The following is a 25640-nucleotide window of genomic DNA, read 5'->3' as shown; positions in this document are numbered from 1 at the left end:
ACCACCCAGTGCGCCATTAGTATATAACACCATGTGCCATTAGTATGCCTCCCAGGGCCATATTTAACCATGTGCTTTGGCACACTAATGGCGCACTGCGGATGGATGCGCCATTAGTATACTTGGCATACTAATGGCGCACTCTCTAGTGATGCGCCATTAGTATGAATATTAGGTTTTTTTGACTTTTCTGATTTTTGCACAGGTTACAAAATATATTATTTGACAGAATATAGACAGCAGCACACAGCATCAGCAGATTCATCGAATACAATAGAAGATTAGTCTCCGAATACAATTCATCATATTAGTCTCCGAATTCAAAAGACCGAACAAAGATAAAACATTACAAGTCTCGAGACCGCGAGTATCAAGTTTGTCGGAAGTAATACTAATCCTAACAAGTCCTACTAATCATCATCATACAACTTCTACTTGTTATTCATAACAAGTCATACGATCATCATCTTGATAGTCATTGAACCAACCCTACATAATTGTTCTTAGCACATGATCATCAGTATTAGGCAGGACCTAAATACCCTATTTAAGCTAAAATAGCATAAAACAATATAGACCCTGACTCTCCATTATGGAGAATGGAGAACATCCTGTCTCCAATTCTTGTGCTTCGCTTCCTTTTGCTTCCAAGAAGCTCCTTACGACTGTCCATACATTTTTTCCATCCTTTGATTTTCATGTCTCCACTTCTTTTAGAAATCTCGTATGGACAGTTGAGATTCGTAGGATGACCTGGCTGTATGTTCAAAACATTAACAGTACATTTCTGATACATCATATGAGGCACACAATTCTCTGGGATTATCTGTTGAAAAACATAGTAATAACTTCATAGTTAGCAATGATGTACTAGTTTTAGAAGTATGCAAAAGATGCACGGATTTCGTAATAGTAAAAATCTTACCAGGGTATCTCCCTGGTAGTTACCGTAGTTGAACACATGCACTAGTGGCACGTATTTACCATAATGTTGAGGAGTTTGATTGTGGATAATGTAATTCTCAATGTCAGTACAAAATCCGACCAGATGATTTTTCTCCTTGTAAGTTGTTAATTCGGAGCCATCGGTGTAGTGAGTTTTGTCTACCATCTCCCGCACATTCTTTGAACAATAAAAATAAGCTGTCAATGGAAATAAGCTGTCAACTATTTTGAAATAAACAATATAAATTAGCTAATAACTATGTTTGAGAAACTCACATAGCGGTAGAACTGGAGGCATATCAACAAGGACCCAAATGTCCATATTGTCTTGGTTGATGTCAGGATTACCAAGATCCATGGTGATAAGCATACCCTCATCAAAACCATACATCTTGCAAAATGCTTCCCAATTTTTGCAACAAAAATGGGTTACGCTCTTAGAATTATATAGATTTACTTCAAAGTCCACATCATGATGAGTCCTTAGGTGAATTTTCTTTGTTTCAGAAATTTCATGGTCTTCAAAATCCATCCTCTCCAAGACATAGCGTCTTGCATGGCATGGGATAAGCTATACTCGAATTGTAAAAGATGAAAATTACACGTTGAAATAGTTGAAGTCATGCTTAATTATGAAAATAACACTTGTCGTCGTTGTGTACCGTTTCAACTTTGAAGGTCTCCTCGAGCTTAATGCTGAAGCGCCGATCATCGTCCAGGTGAGGCATGTCGCACAGACCTCGATCGTCGTGGCACCAGTCGCACTCCGCCGGGAGACTTTCATCGTCCGATGATGATGACGACATATCCTACGTTCATAATTCAAAACTTCATCATTTAGGGTTTGTCGACACCGAGGCATCCTGAAAGCTAAGCTTTTATCATTTAGCGTTTGTCGACACCGAGGCACCCTAAAAGACTAAGCTTTCATCATTTAGGTTCTTATCGACACCGAGGCACCCTAAAAGCCAAGGTTTTATCATTTAGGGTTTGTCGACGTCGAGGCACCCTAAAAACCAAAGCTTGCATCATTTAGGTTTTGTCGACGCCGAGGCACCCTAAAAGCCTAAGCGTACATCATTTAGGTTCTCATCGACACCGAGGCACCCTATAGAAACCAAGTTAAGTTTTCATCATTTAGGGTTTATCGATGCCGAGGCACCCTAGGTTGGGCCTAATCACTTGGCACTAATCACTTGGCTCTATTGCCACCTATGTTGGGTTTATCATCTAGGGTTTATCGATGCTAAGGAGAATTCTAAGTTGGTCCTAATCACTTGGCTCTATTGCCACCTATGGTTTAATGCAGCAAGAATGGCGGGGCAGTTGATCCTACTTAACTAAGTACTAAGATACCCCGGCCCATGCATTAGTCGCAAGTACCCCATATGTCCTATTTTTAGCAAAGTCATGCTAAAATTCACGGAAAATTTCAGCATGACCTTTGCTGAAAATAGGACATATGGAGTACCCAAATTTGCCGGAACGGAAGTTAATCGACATTCCGGCAAACTCAAGGGCCTCTCGGGGTACCTGCAAATTCATCACGACACAATGGTCGGAGAAAAAACCCAGCAACTTTACAAGTCTTTCACCGATTTGTTTGCAAGTTCTGATATGTAATAAAGATGAGCCTCAAAGATGAGCCTCCAATGCTGATTTGTTTGCCTCAAGACAAGATGAACCTCCAATGCAACAAGTAATAAAATGTTTGCAAGTTCTGATATGTTTGCAAGATGAACCTCCAATGCAACAGTCAGAGACATTAGGACACTACAATGATCTACAACCTTATGTAAAGTGCCAACTCCACAGATTTCTTTTTCACAGCTTTTATATTATTTCTAGAAGAAACACAACAGGGTTAAACACCAGAATCTTGAGTCTAATTAAACCCTAAAATAAAAATTTCTCTTTCCCCTCCCCCCCTCCTATCCCTCTGTCTCTCTTTCCCAGCTCCAACCCCAAACACAAATTAAGTTAGCCATGGTTTAAACACCAGCTCATTCATTCTAACCTCTGGTCCAGGTGCTCTTCTCCTCCTCGTGCCTCTATCCTCTCCCTCAGCCCAGGAACACCTGCACATTCACAGCAAAAAGCAACAGCTTGTTCAGACACTTCTTTTTTACTGTGTTATTCCAGCTAGGAAAAAAACTTTGCTTCAAAAGCAAATAAGAGCAGGAGTGCAAGCATCTAATGCTTGCTGCTCTTCTTCTTGCCACTTGCAGCACTGCAACTTGCCTCCTGATCCTCCTAATGCACCATCACAAAATTAAGTTCGGGTTAACCCAATGGTTCCAGATTATTTAATGTGTGTGGCCCAATTGATCTAGGGTTTACTCAATGGAGAGTAGTACTAGTATAGAAGTAAACAAAATCACGAGAGCTTGCGCCTGAATATACCGACACCCAACCGTGGCTAACTTAATGAGCTCCAATTCCCATTATTATACACTATTAGCTAAGGAGAGGAGGAAGAGAGGAGAAGAGAGCCAGAGGGAGGAGGGTTACCTGACCACGATGAGGAGGCACGGGGCGGCGACAGAGACGGAGGCGCGGGGGCAGCGGTGGCGTGGGGGCGGCGATGGAGATGGAGGCGCGGGGGCGGCGGCGGCGTGGGGGCGGTGACGGAGACGGAGGTGCGGGGGCGGCGGCGGCGTGGGTCGGGGCAGCGGGGGGAATTAGCTAGGGGGCGAGGGAGAGGGACGAAGGGGATCTGGCGAGAGGGAGGGAATTAGCTAGGGGGGAATCTTACTAATGGCGCACCTGCGGTCGGTGCGCCATTAGTAATCTTTTTTTTACATAGCAATGGCGCACCAGGCAGAGGTGCGCCATTAGTAATCTTTTTTTTACGTAGCAATGGTGCACCAGCCAGAGGTGTGCCATTAGTAATCTTTTTTATATATAGCAATGGCGCACCAGCCAGAGGTGCGCCATAAGTAATTTTTTTGTTGCATGTAATAATTTTTTAGAAAATGAATATGAATATGAAACAGTAATATTTTTTTATAAAAACAGTAATAATTGTTGTTTAACAACAATTGTAGTCTACACTTTTTTATTATTTTTTAAAAAAAATGAAGAGGGGAGAGGAGGCGCGGGCGGGATCGAGATCGAGATGGAGGGGGAATCAAGATCGAGATGGTGGGGGATCGAGATCGAGTGTCCTCATGAATATTCAATATTTTATCATATTGAATATGAGAAAATATCATAAAATTTGAAAAAATATTCATGAATTCAAAAAGTGCCCATGAAATTTAAAAATATTCATGATATCAAAAAGTGCCCATGAAATACAACCGAGAAATGAAGACTACGATTTAAATACAATCGATCTTAGCTAGCTATCTGTTCATAATCTTCTTGCCCTTCTTTTTCGCAAATGGAGTTCTTCTGTGGAACGGACGTCCTTTAGGTAGGGTGGTCCTGCTTCTTCTTGTGGTGTATGCTGCTACTTCATCGTCGTCGTCATGTTCGATCTTCGGGTCGCCGTACTTGTCGAAGTCTTGCTCATTGGCTACTCCATCCATTCCGAAGATCTTCCTTTTGCCTCTCCTCACGACAACATGACTGGGCTTTGACGGGTCGGTAATGAAGAAGCATTGGTCCACTTGGGAAGCCAGTACCCATGGCTCATTTTTCGCGGTGACGTTTGCGCCCGCGGTCTTGGATTTGGCTTCGGGTATAACCATGGTGGTGAAATACCGGTCTTCTTTTAGGACGCTCTTGGCCCACCTGACACGGAACATCGGGACCTTCTCTCCATCATAGCTCAGCTCCCAGATCTCCTCGATCCTTCCGTAGTATCTGTCCTTGTCGTTACCGGTGTAGGATTCCATCATTACCCCAGAGTTCTGATAACCATCGCTCTTCATGTCCTTGTCCTCGGTGTAGAATGTGTAGTCGTTGATATCGTACGCCTCATAGGTCATCAGGTTGTGCTCGGCGCCCTGTGACAAGGCGAATATTAGTTGTTCTTCCGTGGAAGAATCCTCATGTAAAGGGTACGACAGAAGCTTCTGCTTGAAGCAACGCGTGAAACATGAGTTGTGCTCTTTGATTATATCTCCATCCGTCCTCTGTTGGCCTCGGTCATTGTACGTCTTCTCAATAATGGTTTTGTGCTCTACCACCCAAGGATCGACCACGTCTATGTGTTGTAGCGCGACTAGGTTTTCTCTTTCAAAGTCGGCGAGTCGACCCTCGAAGTCGACATGCATTTCGTGGCGACCCTCACGGTGACCCCATCCAGCGAGCCTGCCGAGGTGCCTGTTGACGGGCAGACCAACGGGGTTCTCGATGCCTAGATAATTCGTGCAGTAGGAGATGCACTCTTCGGTCAAAAAGCCCCTGGCTATACTTCCCTCTGGACATGACATGTTGCGAATGTATCCTTGATGACACCATTCATCCTTTCGAACGGCATCATGCTGTGCAGGAACGTTGGCCCGAGTTGGATGATATCCTCCATGATATGGACTAGCAGATGCACCATAACGTCGAAGAATGCGGGCGGGAAGTACATCTCAAGCTCGCATAGTATCACCACGATCTCTTCCTGTAGCCTTCTGAGTTGCCTCACGCCAACCGACTTCCGAGAGATGACGTCAAAAAAGTTGCATAGGCCAAATAGCGTTTCACGGACGTGCGCATCCATGATCCCATGGATTGCAACTGGAAGTATCTGCGTCATCAGCACGTGACAGTCGTGAAACTTCATCCCGCTGAACTTCTGCTTCGCTGGGTCTAGGTATCTGCTTATCTTCCCCGCGTAACCGTAAGGAAGTTTTACTCCTACGAGGCAGGTGAAAAACTGCTCGATCTCCTCCTGACTTAGAGTGAAGCACGCGGGAGGGTAGTCATTTCCGGTCTTCTTGGCCTTTTTGCCTTTGCGACGACTTTCTGTGCCCTGCTTCGCCTCATCATCATCATCATCATCATCATCATCATCATGATTAGCGTGATGCTCCTGCCTGATGCCCATTGATTTCAAGTCTGCCCTTGCTTTCGGCCCATCTTTGGTCCTCTCTGGCATGTTGAGCAGGGTACCAAGCAGACTCTCACACACGTTCTTCGTGATATGCATGGCATCAAGGCTGTGAGGCACACGGTGGATCTTCCAGTACGGCAAGTCCCAAAAAATAGACCTCGTTTTCCATACCTTCAGCAGCGGCTCTGGCGCCTTTCGCTTCTTTCCTGGCTCTGGCGCCTTTTGCTTTCCCGGCAGTGGGCAATCTTTCCAATTTTTCAACAGCCGTCTATTTCCTCTCCGCTCCTCGTACGCGGGCGTCTTCAGAGTTCAATTTCACCATCGAACAGATCCTTCCGTTTCCTCCACGGGTCATCGTCGCGAAGCCACCTTCGATGTCCCATGAACACGGTTTTCGAAGACCCGGGATCTCTATCTAGCTGGCGATACATTGTGTCATCCATGCACCTGACGCATCCAGAAAATCCGTGGACCACCTGCCCCACGAGATATCCGTAACCGAGATAGTCATGCACCGTCGTGAGTAGTGCGGCTCTCATAGGGAAATATTCTTTCTCTGCGGCGTCCCACGTATTGGCTGGCATTTTCCATAGCGTGTCTAGCTCCTCTTTCAGCAGCCCCAGATACAGATTGATGGCGTTCCCTGGTTGTTTCGGCCCTTCAATTAGCATACTCATGTGAATGTACTTTCTCTTCATGCACAACCAAGGGGGAAGGTTGTACATCCACACAAACACAGGCCAGGTGCTATGTGTGCTTCTCTGGCTGCCAAACGGATTGACTCCATCGGTGCTCGCGCCCAGCACGATATTCCTTAGATCCTTCCCAAATTCTGGGTGTTCAAAGTTCAACGCTTGCCACTGGCTCCCATCCTTAGGGTGACTCAGCATATTGTCTTTTTTATTTATCTTCGGATCATTTGCGTCATCTTCTCGCTTCTTCTCCTCCCTATCCGCGTGCCAACGCAAGAGCTTTGCTACCTTAGGGTCCGCGAAATACCGCTGCAGACGAGGCGTGATCGGAAAGTACCACACCACTTTTCGAGGAGCTTTCTTCCTCTTCTTGTATCGAGTGACGCCGCACACCGGACATATGGTAGACTCCGCGTGCTCGCCCCGATAAATGATGCAATTGTTCATGCACACATGGTATTTCACGTGCGGTAAATCCAGAGGACACATGACTTTCTTCGCCTCCTCGAAACTGGTTGGGCACTTGTTCCCCTTGGGAAGACGTTCGTGCCAGAATGACATGTTCTCGTCGAAGCATGCGTCGGTCATTTTGTGTTTTACCTTCATCTCCAAATCCATGAGCGTTACTTTTAGGCAGGTATCCTCGGGTCTGCATCCTTCATACAATGGAGTAACCACGTCTATCTCCAGTTGATCCAGCTTGGCTTTCTCTCGGGCGGCAGCTCTTGCGTTATCTGTCTGCTTGAGAAGCAGCTCTTGAATATGAGGATCCTGCACCCAGCCCATCGATGGTCCATCGTCGTCTGCTCCTCCGGCACCTAGATCTTCATGATCATGCCCATCGTCTGCTTTGGCATCTTCCTCATCATCATGTCCGGCATCTTCTACATGATGACTGTGTACAGCATCACCGTCGTGATCATGTCCTGGAGATTCTTCGTCTTCTCACCCGCCCGAGCCGCGGTGGTTGTCTTGCTGCCCTTCCTCATTTCTTGCCCGGCCCCCATGGACGACTTCATAGTCATCTTCATCACCTTGCCACTGATAGCCATCCATGAAACCATGCAAGAGCAGGTGGTCCCGCACCTGCCCGGAATCCGGGTCTGCAATAAGGCTCTTCAGCTTGCATCTTCGACACGGACATCTTATCTCCGTCTCGTTCTTTTGAAGCATCTCGGCCTTCGTGGAGCTCAAAAACCTATTCACGATGCCTTCGGTCATCGTGCGGACCATGGTCGCCTGCGGGGTAGAGCAAAACGATATTTTAGAACCAAGAAAAAATTTGGCATGACTTTCCCTAAAAATAGGACCAAAAAGAATGCATAGTGCCAAAATTCTCGCCAAAACGGAAATGAATCAACATTCCGGCAAAATATTGGCAACTATCGCATTTCAAATACCGGTACCTGCAAACACAAACATATATGCAACACCACAAACATACATAGATCTAGCTAGGCCACAAAAAGTGCATGTGCACGTTGTTGGAGCGAGCTAGGGAGAAAAAAAGTAGATCTACAACATGAAGATTGCTTTCCCCTTACTTACCTATCAAAAAAAGGTAATTTCAACACATAATTTTGATGAATATATGGTGCAAATGAGGTGAGGAGGAGGAGGCAGCTGACAAGCTTAGAGAAGGAGGTGAGGGAATGAAGTGGGGAAAGTGAGTGTGTAGGTGTGGCTGTCCAAAAATATCTAGCTGGTCCCAGTTTACTAATGGCGCACCACAGAGACATGCGCCATTAGTAACCCAACATACTAATGGCGCACCACACAGACATGCGCCATTAGTAGTTTTGCAAAAAAGTAAAAAAAATTATACTAATGGCGCACTATGCAACGGTGCGCCATTAGTAGTTTTGCAAAAAAGTAAAAAAATACAGTAGTGGCGCACTCTATGGCTGGTGCGCCATTAGTAGTTCTAACTACTAATGGCGCACTCTGCCCGGATGTGCCGTTAGTATGTTTGAAAAAATGAAAAAAAAAACATTTTGCTACTAGTGGCGCACCGTGTGCCTGGTGCGCCATTAGTGTCTTCCACACTAATGGCGCACCAACAGATGGTGCGCCATTACTAGTAATGGCGCACCACATGTCTGGTGCGCCATTAGTGTCATTTCCATCTATAGCCCTTTTCCTAGTAGTGTAAACATCACAACGATTCCCAATAAGATAGTGTCTCCATGTCTTGAGTGCATGCACTACAGCTGCCAACTCCAAATCATGCGTGGCATAGTTCAACTCATGAGGTCGAAGCTGTCGTGAAGCATAAGCTACAACCTTCCCCTCTTGCATAAGAACACCTCCAAGTCCCTGACGTGAAGCATCACAATACACCTGAAAGTCCTTGTGTACGTCAGGCAGGACTAACATTGGGGCTGTAACCAAATGCTTCTTCAACTCTTGAAAGCTCGCTTCACAGTCTTCAGTCCAAACGAACTTGGTGTCCTTCTTCAACAACGCTGTCATGGGCCTTGCAATCTTGGAGAAAAATTTAATAAATCTTCGGTAATATCCTGCAAGTCCAAGGAAACTACGAATCTCGCCCACTGTGGTGGGTGCATTCCATTCGGTGACTAACTCTACCTTGGTAGGGTCCACTGCAATCCCTTCACCTGACACAACATGTCCAAGGAATCCGACTTCCTTGAGCCAAAACTCACACTTGCTTAACTTGGCATGAAGTTGATGTTCTCTAAGCTTCTCCAAAACTAAGCGCAGATGTTCAGAGTGTTCCTCCACATTCTTGGAGAAAACCAATATGTCGTCAATGAATACCACAACAAACATATCCAAGAACTCCATGAATACTTTGTTCATCATGTTCATAAAATAGGCAGGGGCATTAGTCAAACCAAAGGACATGAATGTATACTCATAAAGCCCATACCTTGTGGTAAAAGCTGTCTTGGGTATGTCCTTCTCACGATCTTCAATTGGTGATAACTCGATCGAAGATCTATCTTGGAGAAAACACTAGCTCCTTCTAGCTGGTCAAACAAGTCATTGATCATCGGTAGGGGATACTTGTTCTTGATGGTCACCTCATTCAAAGAGCGGTAATCCACACACATTCTCAATATTCCATCCTTCTTCTAAACTAAAAGTACTGGGGCTCCCCAAGGTGATGAACTCGGGCGAATATACCCTTTCTCTAGCAACTCCTTAATCTGTTTCTTGACTTCCTCTAAATCATTAGCAGGCATTCGATACGGCCTCTTGGAGATAGGCCCTGTGCCTGGCAGCAACTCAATCAAAAACTCAATCTCCCGATCTGGCGGCATACCCGGTAACTCATCCGGAAATACATCGGGATAATCCTTCACCACTGGTACTTCTTCCTGGACAACTCCCGTAAGAGAGTTCACCTGAGACCTCGTAGGCTTAAGCCTGGATACGTACTTGATCCTCTTCTTCTCCGGGGTGGTGTGAAAATCGATCTACTAGCACAATCAATGTTTCCCTCATACTTGGACATCCAATCCATCCCTAGGATTACATCCAACCCTTGCGATTCTAGTATAATCATATATGTGGGAAAAACATGTCCCCCTATGTTCAAAGGCAATTGGAAACATCCCTAACTAGCCATAGACTCGGCTCCTGGGGAACTCACTATAATGGGTGCCTTAAGAGCTATGGTAGGCAACTTATGTTTATCCACGAATCCCCTTGATATGAATGAATGCGATGCACCAGTGTCAAAAAGAATGAGCGCTGGAAATGAATTAACCAAGAACTTACCAATCACTGCGTCAGGCTGCTCATAAACCTCTTCCACATTGACATGATTCACATGTCCCTTAGTGAAAGGATTGGGCTTCTTGCCTCCAGAATTCCCATTGCCATTTCCATTTCCATTCTGCGCCTCAGGGCACTCATTGGAGTAGTGACCTGTCTTCTTGCACTTGAAGAAGGTGATGTGACTCAGGTCCTTCTTCATCGGTGTGGAAGAATTGAAATGCTGTTGATTGTCATTTCCTCCATTACCATTGCCCTGCTTGTGATCATGGTGGTTGTGTCCATTCCCTCCATGATGACTGTGGCCCCCATGGTTATGGTGATTCCCTCCAAACTTGCTAGTGCCTGATCCAGAACTCCCTGAGTACGGGCTGTAGCGGGGTTTCTGTTGAACTCCCGAGTTATACTTCCCGTGACCGTACTTCCTCTTACGATTCTCCATCTGCTGGTGCTTGCCTTCAAGAATGGTAGCCTTATCAACCAGCTCCTGATAGTCTGCAAATGTTGCCACAGTCAACTGAACTCCCAACTCATCGTTCAGTCCCTCCAGAAACTTCTCCTGCTTGGCTACATCGGTGGCCACGTCCTCAGGGGCGTAACGGGCCAACTTACTGAACTCATCAACATACTGAGATACCGTGCGTCCTCCCTGGCGCAAGCTGCGGAACTCCTTCTTCTTCAGACTCATGGCTCCAATTGAGACATGAGCAGTGCGGAACGCCCGCTGGAATTGAGCCCAAGTCACATTCTCCATGGGGTATGTGGTGGTCTAGTTCTCCCACCAAGCAGCTGCCGGTCCATCCAGCTGGTGGGCAGCAAACTTCACCTTCTCCGCATCATTGCATCCTGCCATGGCCAGCTCCCTTCCTATCTTGCGGAGCCAGTCATCTGCAACGATCGGCTCCGTGCTACTGGAGAACACGAGTGGGTTCAGCCTCAGAAAACGGGTAAGACTGTCAAACGGGGGTGGCAGCGGTGGGTTGTTGTTGTTGTTGTTGTTGTTGTTGTTGTTGTTGTTGTTGTTCTGGTTCTGGTTCTGAATGAGCATCTTGTAGCGACCCGACTCGGTAAGAGTCGAAGTCTCTGTGCTTAACATGCTAGTCCCTGGATCGACTTGCTAGCACACACAGTACTCGACGAAATAACAGAAATAACACATATCTCTTTATTACATCGATAGTCCAGGAGCAATACATTTATTACAGAATAGGGCATAGAGCCAATAAGAAAATAATGTGGAAGCAAAGAAGTAAATGAGTCCAACTCCATGAGCAAGGTTGAGTGTAGAACATCGACCTATCGCACCTTAATCCTCGTCGGATATATCTGCAACGTGATAAGTTGAAGCCAAAAGGGTCAGTACATTGAATGTACTGGCAAGTCACATCATAGTGTAATGAACCTACTTTTACATGCAATTTAGCTGGTGGAAAGCTATAAGTTTAGTTTTTGCATAAAGCTAGTTTTCCCTATTAGAAAAGATGTTATTCTACTACTACACATTTGCATAGGATGAGTTGGCAAAGCCAACTCCATCTGTCCCCAAGTTTCATTTAAAACCCAACTTTTTAATTAAAGGTGAGGAGATCTCCCGGCATTTCCACTACTAGATGCTAAAGTTGTCCGTAACCGGGGACACGGCTGATCGATTAGGTTGAAACTCTGCAGAGGTTGTGCACTTTTCCCCACAAGACTCGACCACCTCCATGATCGGAAGATCGAGACATAGCCTTTTGAAAATGTTCCCCCTTAACCCACGGATAGGCCGGTACACCTACATCATTCTACATCTGCTAGCCCATCCTGGAAGGGGTCACACTAACTACTCAACTAAGCCAGAGCCCATATTGGCTTGCGGCTGCACACGTAAGCTTCTAGACATGGTAATACGATTGATCTCTTTGAGCCTGAGCGGACGGTCCACTAGTGGTGCACCACCATGGGTTTCCCATGCGTGCCCCACTGTACTTCGCCACCATTCCCGCAAGTTTCCGCCCATGTAGTTCATTAATTAACTTAGGTCCTATTTACTACATTGTCACTCAAACTTTACAATGATCACTCCCCAATCCACGTCTACATGGCATAGCAACATGAAGTAAAACGATGATGACAAAGTTATATGGTTCAGACCTACCTCAATGAACTACTGGGTGAAAAGTAAAGTCATGCGGCACCAGTTTCCTGCCATGCAGTCCTACCGAAAGAACTAAGTGCATAATAAAAACATAGGTTAGAAAACATGATCAAGATGCAACTTGCCTTGGTACTGCTGGTTGAATTCTAAAGACTAATAATATTCTGCTTCACACTTCGGGCAATCTATCGCAAAGAAGATAACAAACATAAGCAAACATTCAAGAGAACCAAAAGAACATGCATAGCAAAAAGTCTCGGAAAAACCAAATGAACATACAACACACTAAGCTACTACAGAAATATTCTAAGTGCAAAACAACATAGTCCTATGGTTCAAAGAGTGATGTGAAATATAGTGCATACTATGCATACTAGTATAAATATTTAAGGGCAGACTCTAGTGTGTGAAAATTATTGTGACAAAGGTGCAGGTGATAGGGTTTTGCTACAGTGACATCATGCAAAAGGAATCAACTTAATCGGAGCTACGGTTTGGGAGATATGGCTATTTGAAGTTCGAATTTGAATCTGAATAAATTCAAATTTGAATCTGACAAAAGATTGCAAAAATTATACTACTGGATAGATCTAAACAATATGAAGAATCTGCCGCTGGTTTCATCGAGTTTGGATCTACGGTTAAAAGTTATGGCTAATCTAAGATCAGGGACTAATCTGCTATTTACAGGGACTAAACAGAAAATAAAACTATCGCAAGTGTCGGTGTACTAGAGTAGGGGTACCCTAGTATCCCGAACTTGTGCACGGGCAGTCGCAGCAACCCGCGGCAAGGCTTGTCGGGTGACCGCCAAGGTCCTCCGTGGTTCCTTTGGAGCCATTCAAGGACAAAGTATACAAACCAAGGAGACAAGACCCCGGCGAGAGGAGCTTGCCGGGAAGGCCGACCAAGGCATCTCAAGACCCCGGCAAGAGGAGCTTGCCGGGAAGGCCAACCAAGGCATCTCAAGGAACTTGCCGCGACGCGCCACGCGTCCCGGCAAGGCCCGGTGAGCGACAAGCTCCCGGACGCGGCAAGACAATGACCGCAGCAAGGCGCTTGCCGCGGCAAGCCACCACTCTGTGCCCGCGCTCCAGCACATCCACCAACGTGTCGCTCTGGGACCCTTCCAGGCGTACGTGGCGGGAGGCTGTGCAGCCAGCGGCGCGCGGTGGCAAGCGGCGCTGACAAGATTGCCATTGTGGCGAGCGGTGGCGTTCCTGACGGTCCCTTTTACACTATTTAGGCGAAGCAGACGGGCATTTAATGCCCTTGTCCCTTGCCGTCAGGGTTAGGTATGATACACTGTAGCAGGTAGCTGTACCAACCGCAGCACCTTTCCATTTTTACCCTTGTCTACGTTGCCACCTGTGGGTGACCCCTTGAGCATATAAAAGGAGGCCCATGCGCAACGTAGGGAGGGGGTCAGAAAAAGAGTACACTCATGCTCGGTCTCGTTAGCTGCTGGTGTGTACTGTAGCACTCCGCGCTCCCGAGCAAGAACTCAATACAAACCACAAAGCAGGAGTAGGGTTTTACGCATCCGTGCGGCCCGAACCTGGGTAAACTGCTCGTGTGCTTTGCCTCGATCCGCTCTTCGTGCGACCTCCGCCCCCGCCGAACCGAAAGGGACTCGGCCCGCCGGTCCCATAGGTGTTCGTGGATCAGTACCCCGACATCTTTGGCGCGCCAGGTAGGGGGCGTCGAGGTTGTGTGAACCAGATCCGGCGTTCGCGCGAGCTAGATCTTCATCATCTTCATCGACATGCCGCCGAAGAAGAAGGCTTCGGAGGCGGCTGCTCCGTCTGCGCCGAACCCACCACCACCGGAGCAAACGGCTGATGGTGCAGGCGCCGGCGGAAGAACGGGCATCGACGAGGGAGCTCACGGTGCTGCTAGGTCCAAGGACAAGGCTGCGCTGCCCATCGGAGGCGTAGCCGGCTCCCACAACGACCGGGCGCACTCCAAGATCTCGGCGTCCGTACATGCACCGCGCCCATCTCAGGAGGCGCGGGACCGGCAGCGTCATGGTGCTCACGGTACCATGCGTTTGCTGGACCAAGATCGAGCTGGTGGATCTCGGAGTGCTCAAGACCACCATGCACGCCAACATGCTGGCGCGAGCGAGACACGGTCGCCTGGACGGGATACTGCTCCTTCTAACATAGTTAGAAGTCCGAGCATATCCCGCTCCTCACACTGCTCGCCACCGCCACCCACCACTGCAGCAGAAGCTTTGGCGCGAGCTCAACTGCTCCTGGACTACCCTCCAACGGCAGACAAGATCGACGACTGGAGGGCTACCATTCAGAGTCTCATCGGCTTCGCCAACGGCGACACTCAACGGCAGCCGAGCACGTCGCAGCCGCGGCAAGTCAGCCAGGCACGAGCCGGTGACGACCAGGCCGGTGGAGGTGCAACCACTGTGCACTCTACGCCCCGAAGGCCAAGATCGCCGACTCGCCGGATCCACCTCGACAGCGAGTCCACCGCGTCATCGGATCCACGAGCCCGTCGGGATCAGCGCCAAGTTCTTCACGAACGGCGGCAAGAAGACGCTCGTACTCGCATCGAGCGCCGAAGAGAAGCGCGACGTCAATCAGACCAGCGCGCTGGGGCCTCTGTCGACATGCATGCGCCAGGGGAACCAGGCGACTTGCCGTACGTGGTAGGTTGCCCTGCGTTTACTCGTGAGCTGCGGCAAGTCCAGTGGCCCAGCATGAAGAATTTCAAGCCAGACGTACCAGAGAAGTACGACGGCAAGTCGCATCCGTCGGAGTTCCTCAGCATCTACACCATCGCGGTGCAGGCTGCCGGGGGGCGGGATGACAAGATCCTTGCCAACTACTTCCCGCTGGTGCTCAAGCCCAATGTCAGGTCCTGGCTCATGCACTTGCCGGACAACTCCATATCCTCCTGGGCAGACCTATGCCATCAGTTTGTCGGCGCCTTTACAGGCGGCCACAAACCTCATGGACAAGAGAGTGACCTTCATCTGCTCGCCCAGAAGGAAGGAGAGCCCCTGCGCAAGTACATTCAGAGATTCAGCCATGTACAGCACAACATCCCAGATGCCCACCCTGCCGCGGTCATCAGCGCGTTCCATCAGAACGTGCGTAACCGCAGGATGCGGGAGGAGATGGCGATGTGCAAGATCAGAGACGTCAGTGAGGTGTATGCCCTGGCCGACAAGTGTGCACGTGCTGAGGAAGGGAGGAAACTCCCTGGAGAGAATACCGAAGCAGAAGGATCTGACAGCGAGGATGCTGCCCCGACAAAGAAAAACCGGCGGCGGAACAGGAAAAATAAAGGCAAAGATGTGCTAGTCGTTGAGCAGCCCGGCAACGAAGGTGCCGCCAAGAAAGCCAAAGTTGGTAGCTCCGGCAAGGAGATTGCCGCATGCACCAACTGCCAGGCTGTGGCGGTCGCCGACAAGCAGGACGGCACCGACAAGCAGTACTGCAAGATCCACCGCACCAAGGGCCATGACCTCCAGAGCTGCAAGAAGGTCGAGCAGCTTGTCCAGCAGCAAAAGGCTGAATACGAGCGGCGCGACAAGGAGAGGGCCCAAGGAGGCGCTGGAGAATCCGGCAAGAAGCGCGCCGGCCGGGGAGGACGCCGCGGCAAGGCCAAGCAGCGACAAGGAGACAGACCTCCCCGCGGCCGCGACAAGGATGAAGATGACAACAACGACGAAGACATGGATGATGTCGAGACCAGTGAGCAGGAGTTCCAGAAAGCCACAGAGGTCTTGTGCGTTGACGGCGGTGCTTCTCTGCATACTTCGCACCGCCAACTCATGCAGTGGGTGCGGGAAGTCAATGCGGCGGAACCACCTATCGAGTCACGCAAGCTTCTGAAATGGTCCGGCACGCCTATCATCTTTGATATTGAGGACCACCCTGATCGCACAACTGCGGTCGGGTGCTTGCCGATGTTGGTTTCACCAACTATCCGCAACCTCATGGTCACTAAGATGCTAGTTGACGGCGGGGCCGGCTTGAACCTGATCTCCTCCGCTGTACTCCAGAAACTCCAGATCCCTGACAGCGAGCTTGAAGAGACCGGCACATTCCAAGGAATCAACCCGAGAAGGAGCAAGCCGAAGGGGAAGGTCACGTTGCCAGTAACATTTGGCAGCGAGCTGAACTTCAGGACTGAGAAGGTCACTTTTGACATTGCCGATTTTCCATTGCCTTACAATGGGATACTCGGCCGTCCAGCACTCGCCAAGTTCATGGCAGCCTCTCATTACCCATACAACATGCTGAAGATGCCAGGCCCGATAAGCGTCATCTCTATCCCCGGTGACAAGAAGGATGCTCTTATCTGCGCCGACAAGATCTACCGGGAAGCGGCAGCTGCAACAGATCGCAAGTCACTTGCCGTTGAAGCTCCCGGGGGGAAGAAGAAGACCAAGTCCGGCAAGAGTTCTGATGCCCACTCCGGCAAGCGCACCTCTTCGGAGTGCTGCCCCGCCGTCGAGGACACACCATCGAGCTCCATCGGCAAGTGTAAGAAGACAATGGCAGCTCCGCCAGAGACCAAGAAGGTGTCCGCCAAGGAGGACGGCACTGGTGGTACCTTCACCATCAATGCCACTCTCGACCCTAAATAGGAAAGCGCGCTCATTGCTTTCCTGCGGGCGAATGTCGACGTGTTTGCGTGGCAACCGTCTGACATCCCCGGTGTTCCCAGGAAAGTAATTGAGCACCACCTTGCCGTTTGTCCTCATGCGCGGCCTGTAAAGCATAAGGTCAGGAAGCAAGCAGTGGAGCGCCAAGAATTCATTGCAAAAGAGATCAAGAAGATGGAAGCAGCAGGCCTTGTCAGAGGAGTGCTCCATCCTACGTGGTTGGCCAATCCTATAGTCGTGCGCAAGGCGAACGGGAAATGGAGACTTTGTATCAACTTTACCGATGTTAACAAAGCTTGTCCCAAAGACCCATTTCCTTTGCCACGCATTGACCAGATTGTTGACTCCACAGCCGGATGTGATTTGCTTTCATTTCTTGACGCATACTCAGGATACCATCAGATATTCATGGCAGAAGAGGATGAGGAGAAGACCGCATTCATTACTCCATGTGGCACGTACTGTTTCATACGGATGCCTTTCGGATTAAAAAACTGCTGGCTCAACATTTGCAAGAGTAGTCCATGTCGCTCTTGAGCCACAAATACACAGAAATGTGGAAGCCTACATGGATGACATAGTGGTCAAGAGCAAGGACAAGGCAACTCTGATCCAAGATTTAGACGAGACCTTTGCAAATTTGCGTAAGATAAGCCTCAAGCTCAACCCAGAGAAGTGTGTGTTTGGAGTCCCCTCCGGCAAGCTTCTCGGGTTCTTCATGTCTCAGCGGGGAATTGAAACCAATCCCGACAAGATCAAGGCCATTGAGCAGATTGAAGCACCAAAGCGCGTCAAGGATGTACAAAGACTTGCCGGTTGTGTGGCTGCTCTCAGCAGGTTTATCTCTAGGTCTGTTGAGCGCGCCCTGCCATTTTTCAAATTATTGAAAAAGGCAGGTCCAGTGAAATGGACTCTGGAAGCGGAGGCTGCGCTGCAAGACTTGAAGAGATACCTGTCCTCCCCTCCAATACTTGTCGCACCTAAACCACAAGAGAAGTTGCTGCTGTATATAGCGGCAACCAATCAAGTGGTTAGTGCTGCGTTAGTAGTAGAGAGGGAGGCAGATGACGAGCCAGCAACCACGGCAGGCACATCCAGCGACAAGCAGGGGACTTCCCCGACAAGCTCTGGTCCCGATAAGGATGGATATGCGCAGACGCGCGAGGAGATACAGAAGAAAATGGTGCAACGCCTAGTTTACTTTGTCAGTTCCCTTCTGCAGGGGGCTAGGTCAAGGTACTCTGGCGTGCAGAAATTGCTTTTCGGCCTTCTCATGGCCTCGAGAAAGCTGCGCCATTACTTCCAAGCACATGAGATCACAGTTGTCACTCGCTTTCCGCTGAAGAGGATACTACAGAATCCAGAAGCGACAGGCAGGATTGTTGAGTGGGCACTGGAACTGTCAAGCTTTGGCCTCAAGTTTGAAAGTACTTCAACTATCCAAAGCAGAGCATTGGCAGAATTTATAGCAGAATGGACGCCAACACCAGATGAAGAAATTCCAGAAACAAGCATCCCCGTCAAGGAAGCAAGCAAAGAGTGGCTGATGTACTTTGATGGTGCCTTTTCGCTGCAAGGCGCCGGCGCTGGCGTGTTGCTTGTCGCACCCACCGGAGAGCACCTCAAGTACGTAGTCCAGATGCACTTTCCCAAGGAGCAAGCAACAAACAATACTGCAGAGTATGAAGGCTTGCTTGCCGGTCTCAGGATCGCGGCAGACCTTGGGATCAAGAAGCTCATTGTCAGGGGTGACTCGCAGCTTGTCGTCCGCCAAGTGAACAAGAGCTATCAGAGTCCGTTGATGGAAGCTTACATCGACGAAGTAAGAAAGCTAGAAGAGCACTTTGATGGCCTACAGATGGAGCATGTTCCAAGTGCTCAGAACGCCATTGCCGATGGCCTATCAAAGTGCGCCGCACTTAAGTTACCTGTGGAACCAGGGATCTTTGTGCTCAAGCTGACTCAACCGTCTGTAACGCCATCAACTGGACAGAGCAAGAAGAGGAAGTTGATTTCTGGTGACTATTTTCCGGCAGAGCTTCCCGAAGCCGCCGCCAAGAAGGTCCCCAAGATCAACGCCAAGAGAGCTGAGGAGAAATATGCTCCGGCAAGCCCTAGGGTTTGTTCCGTTGAAGCAGAAGCTCCCGAAAAGTTTTGCTCCGGCAAGCTTGCCGGAGAACGTCAAGCTCCGGCAGAGTCGCAGGTTCTCGCCGTAGAAGCGGATGTTCCCGCAGCAGCAGATTTGCCTTTAGTCCTTGTTGTCGAGCCACAAGCTCCAGCATGGGCACAGTGGATTGTCCGTTTCCTTCAGACAGGAGAACTTCCCGAAGAGCAAGAAGAAGCGGAAAGAGTAGCCCGGCAATCAAGTATGTACCAGTTTGTCGACAAGACACTGTACAGAAGAAGACTGAACGGTGTGAAATTGAAGTGTATTCACCAGGAAGACGGACAAAAGCTGTTGGCAGAGATACATGGAGGTATATGTGGTCACCACATTGGCGCAAGAGCACTTGTCGGCAAAGCATTCCGGCAAGGTTTCTTTTGGCCGACATCCCTCCAGGATGCAACTGCACAAGTAACCAAGTGTGAAGCGTGCCAGTTCCATTCCAAGCAGATACACCAACCAGCTCAAGCTCTCCAGACGATCCCTTTATCCTGGCCATTTTCGGTCTGGGGGCTCGACATCCTCGGCCCCTTTCCCCGAGCAGTCGGGGGCTTTGAGTACTTGTACGTAGCAATCGACAAGTTCACAAAGTGGACGGTAGTGGAACCAGTGAGGAAGGTGACAGCACAGTCAGCAGTCAAGTTCTTCAGGTCAATTGTTTGCCGCTTCGGGATCCCTAATAGGATAATCACCGATAACGGTACACAATTCACGAGCCGCACCTTCATGCAGTACGTCCAAGATCTTGGCGCCAAGGTCTGCTTCGCTTCTGTTCTCACCCGAGAAGCAACGGTCAAGCAGAGAGGACAAATGCTGAAGTGCTGCGCGGGCTCAAGACCAGGACTTGCGACAGGCTGCACAAGTGCGGAAGAAACTGGATCGAGGAGCTGCCGGTGGTTCTTTGGTCGATCAGGATGATGCCAAATCGAGCCACTGGCCAGACACCTTTCGCTCTAGTCTATGGAGCAGAGGCAGTTCTCCCCACGAAACTCGTATACGGGTCACCTCGAGTGCTCGCTTATGATGAGCTTGAGCAAGAGTAGCTGCGACAAGATGACGCGCTGCTCCTTGAGGAAGACCATAGCCGCAAAGTTAATGCCAGAAGTCTCGAGGAAGGCGACCTTGTTCTTCGGCGTGTTCAGTCCGCCAAGAATTCCAACAAGTTGACGCCGAAGTGGGAAGGCCCTTACCGGGTGAAACGAGTCACTAGGCCTGGCGCTGCCCGCCTTGAGACCGAAGATGCCATTCCGGTGAGCGACTCCTGGAACATTGAGCATCTTCGTAAGTTTTACCCGTAAGGCGCGGTTGCCGGAACCTGTTCCGACAACCACCTTTTGTACAAGTCTTGCCGCTATTGCATGTAATCCTTTGTACAAAGCCGGGCGCAGACCCTGTGCATAAGTAAAGCTCATGTGCTCCGCACATCTTGTCAATTTCATGCATTCTATTTTTTGCATATCTGATCTGACACTCTGTGCAGCACCTACTCCCCGATAAGTAATAACGAGCCGTAAGGCTCCATATCTTTATTTTTTCCTCTTTCTTTTTTCTCAAGGAAAGGAAGGTTCCCTCGCCCACAAGTTTGCCGGGGGGAAAGGAGAAGATAATGGTATGGACCAGGCGTCGTTCAAGAAAGTTTCGCCTTGCCGGGAAGCACACAATAGAAAAGCTAAGTTGCCAAAGTTTGAGCAATCAGATTCTTTAAATTTTTAAGTTATCTCCCTTGAACGACTGCACTTTGTATGGAAAACCTGTGCGCGGAGGAACCAACTCATAGCTAGTTGCGCCCTTATTTTGTTTCGAGTCCGCTCAACAACTTAAGTGAGCTGCAACTAGTTGCGACAAGGTTTCTTATCGGTAGCGGCACCGCCAGCAGGCTGCTGACGTCCCGCACTCAGCGCTCGCGGCTCAGGTGCCTGCACCGGCAAGTTCCCTAAAAGCGTAGGGTTAAAAAACATACAAAGGGAGGAATCAAGTAAAGGGAATAACATTGCAATCATTACCCGGAATAGAGTTATATTACAAAGATAGCTTGTTGCGGCTCTAACAGATTGTTTTCATAACATGACAAACAGCGACAAGAAAAGAAGAAACGGGCGGCCTAGTCTATGCGATCGCCCTCGATCCTCTTGATCCCGCTCACCTTGTCCACAATGGGTGCGACAAGGGTCTTGAGCGCCTCCAGATCAGCATCCGGCGGCAGGGTCTTGAGGACGTTGGTGAGGTTGAGGCCCGGATTGCGGAAGGCCACCTTCACCAACACTTTTTGAAGAGCTCCCGCGCAGATCTTGCGCGACTCGTCGGCCAGCTGCTTTGGGATCCTCTCCCGGAGTCGCTGGAGGGCCGTCACCACGCCTTTGAAGAACAAGGTGAGCTTGGCGCTGGGTTGGAGGTTCTCATCAGAGGGATACCCGAGATCCTCCACCCCTAGCTACGCCAGCTCCCTGTCAACATCTGCGGCAGCACTCATGAGACTCTCCGTCCAGTGCTCCACATTCTCCCTGAAAGCATTCTGGGCGGCGGCAGCACTCTCCAGCAGCGCCTTGTCGACCTTGATCTCCTCCTTCAAGACCACCTCCTGCTCCTTGGCACCGTCCAGTGTCTTGGTCAAAGTGGTCAGCTTCAACTCAAGATCCGCGTTGGAGTCCTTGGCGGCACTGAGCTCTTTGCCCTTCTCGGCGAGATCGGCACTTCTACCAAGCCGTCAAAGAATTGCTGCACGACGTCGTCTGCAGGCTCTTGCCAAGTTGGGACAATTCCATGCGAATCGCACAGCGGCATCATTGCACGGATGCGGGCGAGCGCGGAATTGTTGCACAACGGAACGACACCCCCCGGCAACCTGAACACTTCGGGATGTTGAGGGTCATACTTGAACAGCTCCTGGAGCATCGCGTTGAGCTCCAGAACAGTGAAGTTCAAGTTGAGACCCGGCCGCAGCCTCATGATATCTGCCGCATTCTTGAACTCCCAGGCGGGTCTCCCCCGCTCCTGCAGGGGGGCGATGCGGCGGCGAAGAAAATCTGCGCCAACAGCACCTACAGTGAGCCTGGCAAGCCTGAGGCGTAGGATCCGGGTGACAGCAATCTTCAGCCTGTCGTCTTCCGAGGCCACATCACTCCAATCGCTGCCGTGTGCTACTGGGGTTTGGCGCCGGGCGGTGAATGGCTGCGGGTTCTCCTCGTCAATCCAGCACCAGTCTGCTCTCCATTCCTCCCACTTGCCGCGGAACTCTCCCTCCAGATAAGTGTCCTTCTTGCCGGCCCTTGAGATCCAGGCGATTCCGCCAGATAAAGGCTCTCCTCTCTCTACTCGGGGCATAAAGAAGTGGCGAAAGAGGGCTACATTGGGATGGACTCCGACAAAGTTTTCGCAGAGATGTGCAAAAACTGCCATGGTCAGAACGGCATTGGGGGTGAATCAAGGAGGTGGAACCCGTAGGTGTTCATAATGTCGCAGAAGAACTCAGAGAAAGGCGGCCAGAGCCCGCAGTAGAAGAACAAGGCGAAGAAAGGATATCCGTTTGGAGCCGTCTTCCAAGCGGCGGCTGGAAGTACCTTCGTGCGCGGATGCGCTCGCGTCTCCGTCGACCAGAAGAGGTAGTAGTTCTCCCTCAGCTCCCTCGCGGCGAGCTTGGGGGGGAAGACTGCCCGCTCCTTTCGCAGCGCCGCAAGCCGCTGCGCCTCGGTCGACGTCACAACCTTCCCCTTGTCGGCTTTTGGAGCCATGGCGGAAGTGGTGGAGGAGGTCGATGGCGTTGGTGGTGCTGGTGGCGATGGGGGGCGGAGCGCTGCTCTCTTTCGGCTTTGGAAAGATGAGGGAGCGGCGGAGATTTCCGAGATTGAAGCAGCAACCGGCGAATGGGCGAACTACCCCTGTTTCCCCTGCTTATAAAGAGGGAGGGGGCGGACGTTCCGCATTTCCAAATAAAGAAATCCCCCACGATCTCTCCCACGATGCCGCATTCAAACGCGTGCCGTTCGGGGAGGGCGTGGTGGATATGGGGAAAGATACGGCGTAACCTAGGCCGCGCGTTATGCTACAGTGACAAAGGTCCAGGTGATAGGGTTTTGCTACAATGACATCATGCAAAAGGAATCAACTTAATCGGAGCTACGGTTTGGGAGATATGGCTATTTGAAGTTTGAATTTGAATCTGAATAAATTCAAATTTGAATCTGACAAAAGATTGCAAAAATTATACTACTGGATAGATCTAAACAATATGAAGAATTTGTCGCTGGTTTCATCGAGTTTGGATCTACGGTTAAAAAGTTATGGCTAATCTAAGATCAGGGACTAATCTGCTATTTACAGGGACTAAACAGAAAATAAAACTATCGCAAGTGTCAGTGTACTAGAGTAGGGGTACCCTAGTATCCCGAACTTGTGCACGGGCAGTCGCAGCATCCCGCGGCAAGGCTTGCCGGGTGACCGCCAAGGTCCTCCGTGGTTCCTTTGGAGCCATTCAAGGACAAAGTATACAAACCAAGGAGACAAGACCCCGACGAGAGGAGCTTGCCGGGAAGGCCGACCAAGGCATCTCAAGACCCCGGCAAGAGGAGCTTGCCGGGAAGGCCAACCAAGGCATCTCAAGGAACTTGCCGCGACGCGCCACGCGTCCCGGCAAGGCCCGGTGAGCGACAAGCTCCCGGACGCGACAAGACAACGACCGCGGCAAGGCGCTTGCCGCGGCAAGCCACCACTCTGTGCCCGCGCTCCAGCACATCCACCAACGTGTCGCTCTGGGACCCTTCCAGGCGTACGTGGCGGGAGGCTGTGCAGCCAGCGGCGCGCGGTGGCAAGCGGCGCTGACAAGATTGCCATCGTGGCGAGCGGTGGCGTTCCTGACGGTCCCTTTTACACTATTTAGGCGATGCAGACGGGCATTTAATGCCCTTGTCCCCTGCCGTCAGGGTTAGGTATGATACACTGTAGCAGGTAGCTGTACCAACCGCAGCACCTTTCCATTTTTACCCTTGTCTACGTTGCCACCTGTAGGTGACCCCTTGAGCATATAAAAGGAGGCCCATGCGCAACGTAGGGAGGGGGTCGGAAAAAGAGTACACTCACGCTCGGTCTCGTTAGCTACTGGTGTGTACTGTAGCACTCCGCGCTCCCGAGCAAGAACTCAATACAAACCACAAAGCAGGAGTAGGGTTTTACGCATCCGTGCGGCCTGAACCTGGGTAAACTGCTCGTGTGCTTCGCCTCGATCCGCTCTTCGTGCGACCTCCGCCCCCACCGAACCGAAAGGAACTCGGCCCGCCGGTCCCATAGGTGTTCGTGGATCAGTACCCCGACAGCAAGCAAGTCCCTGGCCACGTGGCAGCTCCTGGCTGGCCGAGCAGCGTCCGCTGCAGAGGCTATACGGCGAACGGCCGCTAAATAAAAAAACGGCGATGGCTAATTAAAGAAAACCGACGCTCGGTTTAAATAAACCGCATGGTCTAAGGGAACCGCAGTTAACCGCGTACCCCTTCATGAAAAAAATGGACCTAACCTAATTTGGGCCGTCCATGGCAGATCGAACGGGCGAGCGTGTGGTGGTGGCTCACAGTGGTGGTGGTGATGACCGGCGATGATGAAGACGGCGGCGCGGCGTCGGTGACGAAGGGGGCGGCGGCTGTGGTGGTCCTCGTCGACGGGGAAGAAGACGGGGAGGTGCGGCGCGGCTTGGGCGTCCAGATGGTGTCGCCGAGGTGCGTCGGCAGCGTCCGAACGGGGTGGGCGAAGATGGGGTGCTCCGGCGGCTCTGACGTCGATGGTGCGGTGTCTCCGACGGAACCTAGGGGTGGAAAAGGTGTCAAATGGGTGCGTTTTGCCGCGGGGATCCATTTGACGAAGAAGGGGAGGCCATGGTGGCTTACTAGCGACAGAAGGGACGACGGAGCGGCGCGGCTCCGGCGAGATGCAAACGGCGTCAGCGGCGGCTATGGGCGGCATGGGGAGAAGCGGGACGGCGAGGTCGACTGAAGGTAGCCCGGGGCATTTATAGGCGAGGGGAGGGCGTGCGGGTGCCGCAGATATGCATTATCCGTGAGGGCCTCGCCCGGCGGTTGCAGGAGCACGGCGGCGAGCTCACCCGAGCAGGGAAAGTGGGAGGTTGGGGAGATGAGATGGAGCGGGGCCCACCAGTCAGTGGCGGCGACATTAGCGAGCGAGGGGGGCTGCGGGCGGTCCGGTGCGGGAGGTTTCTAGCGCGCGGGCGGCCTTGGGCCGAATTGGCCAGCTGGGCCGGTCGGGCGCTCCTCGGCCGAACCCAGTTTCGGTCCAGGCTGCGTGCGTGTGTGTGTGTGTGTGTTTTTTAACTGGAGACTAAAGTGCTC

The sequence above is a fragment of the Triticum urartu genome, chromosome 2 (assembly GCF_003073215.2).
Source record: "Triticum urartu cultivar G1812 chromosome 2, Tu2.1, whole genome shotgun sequence".
Taxonomy (NCBI): domain Eukaryota; kingdom Viridiplantae; phylum Streptophyta; class Magnoliopsida; order Poales; family Poaceae; genus Triticum; species Triticum urartu.
Note: the sequence above shows the minus strand (reverse complement) of the source record.